At 36.2% G+C, this 5,270-nt stretch overlaps 1 long non-coding RNA gene across 1 annotated transcript; it reads left to right on the top strand.

Annotated features, from left to right (window-relative positions):
- Positions 1–1,698: 1,698 nt before the first annotated feature.
- LOC122333695 lies at positions 1,699–3,306 on the top strand. Its single transcript, XR_006248658.1, has 3 exons — positions 1,699–1,778; positions 3,041–3,102; positions 3,187–3,306. It is a non-coding gene; the product is annotated as an uncharacterized LOC122333695 (long non-coding RNA).
- Positions 3,307–5,270: the final 1,964 nt, after the last annotated feature.

The raw sequence follows: 5,270 nt of genomic DNA, 5'->3' as shown, positions 1-5,270 counted from the left end.
ATTAGAGCTAAATATGTTATCTTTATGTTGGCATTAATTTAGGGATTTTATGTGTTAATGTCTTTTTTATTTTTTATTCACAGTCCTAATATTAAAATACTATTATTATACAATTTAATATATAAATGTATCAGTGACAACAAGTCCAAAGTCATTTGAAACTCTTCAGCTTCATTTGCATTTTTTTTTTTCAAATATCTGAATAGATTAGTCTAGACCAGAATGTTTAAAGAACATTACGTAATGAATTATACCACAAATCATCAAGACGGAAAGTGCTGACACTTTAAATTTCCACATGCCAGTCCATAAATCAGATGAAGAATCCCATAGATCTACATTTAAAAGAGGACCCTGAGCCACTTCTCCGCATCATAAAGACTCATTTGACCAGTACCAGTCAATTACCAACCTAGAAACCTAACAGCAGCCGCCTGGCAATGTCGTAGCTGTTACGTTAACTCTCATCTATGTCTCACTGAGGTTTAGGACGCGTGTGAACATTTGGCTTTGAGGCACAGAGCTACGGTGGCCTCAGATGAACCGTGCCGAGTTAAGTGATCAAATTTGAAAAACGCAGATCGATGAATGAACGTGGATGCCTCTCTCTTTTCCCAGTCACCATGTTCATCACTCGAAGGAAATGGTACTTTTTGGCCTATGCTGACAGGCAAAGTGATGCTTCTGAAGCCTCATTTTGTTTGATAGATTGTTCGGGCATCAGGAAAGCTGATCTGCATCTAAAGTTTGTCTTTTTGTGGCGTTCGCTGTTCAAGTGCAATCTCTAGCATGACCTTTTCTACACGCGTTTCCTCATTTTTTATGCCAGCCAGAGTGAAGTGTCACTACGGCTATTAAGTTAAAATAAAATTGTTTTCTTCATGGATAAAACTTGGCATTTGTTGATTTTGGAAACTTTTACTGCATGTTCATCTTTGTCAGTCCTGGCCACTTAAGTATATAGTAATGCATTATTATTATTATTTATATTTTGAGCATAATCTTACGTAAATCAACTTCATTTGTCAACTTTTAATTAATAGCTTATTTAACAGCAGTAGGGATAATAATATTTACAATAATTTTAACTTTACTTTAAAATAGTTTCTTAACATGGGAGAATTTATTCAATATTAATATTATGTTAGCAATTAAATGTAAAAAAAATCATTGCTTTATGTTGAGCCTGCATTCGTTTAGACACTTAATGTGAAGGTCCAAATCTTTCTAAATATTAAAGAATAGCAGAGTCCACACCACAGCTATAACGATAAAAGCACAGAGAAATTATATCGTTTGAATAGCTGTCACATCAGTTATTTTTTTCAGCTCGATAAGCGATAAAAATATTCACAGCCAATCAAAATCAATCCTGCTATAACGAGCTGTAGCAGCAGACAAGCTCATTTTACTTATAGACGATATCATCCACTGATGTTATCGCTAAAATTATTATCTTATTTTTAGAAGTTATTGTTCTTAATGTGAACCTGGCTTCGTGCTATGTGAAAAATGTGAGTTTATTCAATAAATAATTGTTTATTTTAATCACATATTTAATTGTGAAAATGGCTTTTGAACATTTTTAAATATTTTTTTAAAGAATTATTAGCATTATTTACCTATTATCTAGAATAGAATGCTTGTAGAGCACAGTGTTATATGAATTAATGAGATTGTGTTTGTGTTTCTCTGTGTTTTACAGGCTAGCGCTCTACGTGTACGAGTACTTGTTACATGTAGGAGCCCAGAAGTCGGCACAGACCTTCCTGTCAGAGGTGAGCCAGCGGGGGGTTTTATTTAAGCTCCTGCTTATCGATGTGCCATCCAGGCACACGGCCTCGTAAGCATCGGCCCGCCCCCCTGGGGCTCCGGCTAATTTAATTACACGCAGATGATATGCTGAGCAAGCAGGACACATTAGATGTTTGGTGTCCACTTAATGGGATTGGAGGAGAGTCAGTGCATCGCTGTAAAAACTACCAAATTGTTTCAGCAGAAAGGCTAGAGCGATACTGGCATGTTGATCATCACCTCTTCCTGCTTTTTACGAAGATATGCGTGTTTGCTTTGTTATATCAGTCGCTTTTTTACTTGCAGTGTAAGCTTTTAAGGAAGATCACAATCATTTATGTCTGAATGAGTTCTTTTCAGTGTCACTGAGGCATTGTGGGATTGATCTGTGTGAAGGAAACCATGACATTTCGAAGCACCACTTCGATATTTATAGTCTCACCATTATTTGCATATGACTCATACACGCTTAAGAGTACAAGCCATCTGAGAAAATACAATAAAACACATTTAGCACACCAGTTCTGATTGTCATTATAATTCAAAAGCTGTGTCTATCACAGGAATAACAGGCACTTCAAGTCACCCGATATATTCAGATTAGCAAGGTTAACTTGTCCACCTTTATCAGACTAGACTATTTAAAGTTCGCTAATTGTAGTAGAAATAAAAAACGTGTTTAAAGCTCAAAATAAAACAGCAGGTTTGGCCCAGTTCATATGTAGTACAATTAATGTAAATCAGTGAACTGATTGAAAGTAAATGTCAAATATTTCACAGTATTGCTCTTTTTACAGTATTTTTGGTTATATAAATGCAGCCTTGGTGAGCAGAAAATACTCTTTTTTTTTTGAACAGTCATTTGTTAAAAAAATTAAAATCCCATTTAAACCTGGAAATAAACAAAATTGTAGGATTTCAAACAATTCCAAATAAAAGGTGTGGAGTAAAATTAAGAATAAATATTTAAGATATCACACTATTTCTAGGTTACTTATGATTTACTTTTTCTTTTATTTATTTAGTTTTTCTTTCAAATTATTATTACTGATGTTGGCATTCATTTGGACTCCGCTGCGTTGCTAAAATTAAATTAAACACAGATTTGTGGGCTCAAAGTGGCCAAATATTGACCAGTTAATTAGCTTGGCTGACTACGAAACACATGCTGGTGGACATTTAGCCTAATGAAGGTAGTTTTACTGTGAATGGAGTCTTACAGTGTTTTTCTCACCTCTTTATCCAGATAAGATGGGAGAAGAACATAACGTTAGGAGAACCTCCAGGATTCTTACATTCATGGTGGTGGTAAGTTTCACATTGCTAAATGTTTCTCATGTGCTGATGTGTTGTTCATGGTAACTTCTTAATTTAACTCTGTGTGATTTGCAGTGTATTCTGGGATTTATATTGTGCGGCACCTGAAAGGAGAGAAACCTGTGAGCATTCCAGTGAAGCCAAGGCATTCCACGACTACGTGAGTTACTCTCATGGTGTATGGATGGATGAATGTGTGGCACATTAGTTAAAGATCAGAGCTGGGACAGATGGATGGATGGAATGCTGGGTAAAATGCTAGAACAGAATGGACAGAATGTTAGAAACATGGGATCAGTGGAGAGATGGTATGGTAGACATAGATGGATAGAACGCTATAAAGATAGAAGGATGTTGAATGAACAGTACAGTTAGATTGATTATAGATGGATAAAACTCTAGAAACAGACAGATAATGAATAGATGGATAAAACACCAAAAAATTATGGATGGATACAAAGATCATTATTAAGACGGATGGATGGATGGATGGAACGCTAGAATGATAGATGGATGTTAGAAAGAGGACTGATGGATGAATGGATGGATAGATAGATGATGGAACACTAGAATGTTGGATAGGTAGAAATGTTCATGGGTGAATGAATGGATGGATAGATGATGGAACAATAGAAATATGGATGGATGAGTGGATGGATGAAATGCTAGAAATTAGTGGATGGTGGATAGAGGGATAAAAATGAATGGATTGACTGATTTTTGGAATGCTAAAAAAGATGACCCGTAGATAGATGATGGAATGCTAGAAAGATGATGGAGGGATACAATTCTAGAAAGATAAATAGATGATGAATGGATATAGAGATAGAATTCTAGAAAGACAGATACACTAGACACTACACTAGAAGGATGGATGGGTGCATAGACAGATAGATAGAACACTACAAAGATGGATGAACAGAAAGAGGATGGATAGATGCATAGATAGATGTTGGAATGCTAGAAAGATGAATGGATGATTGATAAATGGATTGATGGATAAAGGAATAACATGCTAGAAAGAAAGATGGATAGAAAATGGATGGATAGCACACTAGAACGAAGGCATGGATTAATGGATTAATGGAAAGATAGATAGAATGCTAGAAAGATAGATGAAGAGATGGATGGATATGTGAACTTTGACCAAGTGGATGTTTATCAGCTCATTTGAGATTTGCAACATGATGCAAATGGCATTTCCCATGAGGCCGCAGTGCATCAGTGCAGTGATGTTGTGGTTCATTCTGTGCACTGCAGTGTTCTGAGTAAGACCAAACGCTGCTGGGACTTACAGGAAGGAAGCGTGATTCAATTTCCTGTGTACCTCGGGCTGTTGGTCACCTTAACTCTCGTAAAGAAGAGCGCAGAGGAGCTCAGGTTTTCCTCGTGTCACCTCGGAGGCTGATGTAAATGTTCAATTATAGACCGACTGCTTTCACCCAGACGCGCTGTCTGCTGTTGTGTGCACCTCAAAAGCTCAGTTTAGGAGACGAGTAAAGAGCGCAGCGATGCCGAAGATCACTGGTTTGGCCCCAAACTCATTTCTCTTTCCAGCACCAATTAGCTGAATTTCCTCTGAGAGCGTCTGGAGTGTAGGCACAACACGAGTAATTACAGAGAGCTCCAGATTCTCAAACGAGAACATCTCTGTCCCATACATCGCCTGCTTTCTGTGACTAATTGCCAATGCACAGCAAATGCACTTTACAGCTGTGATGCGCCACATCACATGACTACGGTTCAAAAACTCTAAATTGATGCTTGTTTTACAAATATTCATTTCTGTTTTTTATTGTCAGTGGTTGAGCTTTGGTGCACATTAAGGAAAAATAGGCTGTTTGGTAACACTTAAGCTTTGGTAAGCTTAACATTAGTTAATATATTGGCTAACATGAACAAACAATGCATTTATTAATCTTTCTTAATGAAAATACAGTTGTTTATTGATTATTCATGTTCACAGTGCATTAACTAACGTTAACAAACACAACTTGTGATTTTAATAATGTATTAGTAAACTGCTGAAATTAAGATGAATAAATGCAGTGAAAGTATTGTTCATGTATTCTTTTAAACAGAGATTCCTTTGTTTTTTTTGTATTTGATTTATTTTTTAAATAGCAATTTTGGTAACACTTTACAATTAGGTTCATTAG

This window comes from Puntigrus tetrazona, unplaced genomic scaffold (assembly GCF_018831695.1).
Source record: "Puntigrus tetrazona isolate hp1 unplaced genomic scaffold, ASM1883169v1 S000000372, whole genome shotgun sequence".
Classification (NCBI taxonomy): Eukaryota; Metazoa; Chordata; class Actinopteri; order Cypriniformes; family Cyprinidae; genus Puntigrus; species Puntigrus tetrazona.
The sequence above is the reverse complement of the archived record's forward strand: the minus strand, read 5'-3'. Positions and strand labels throughout refer to the sequence as shown.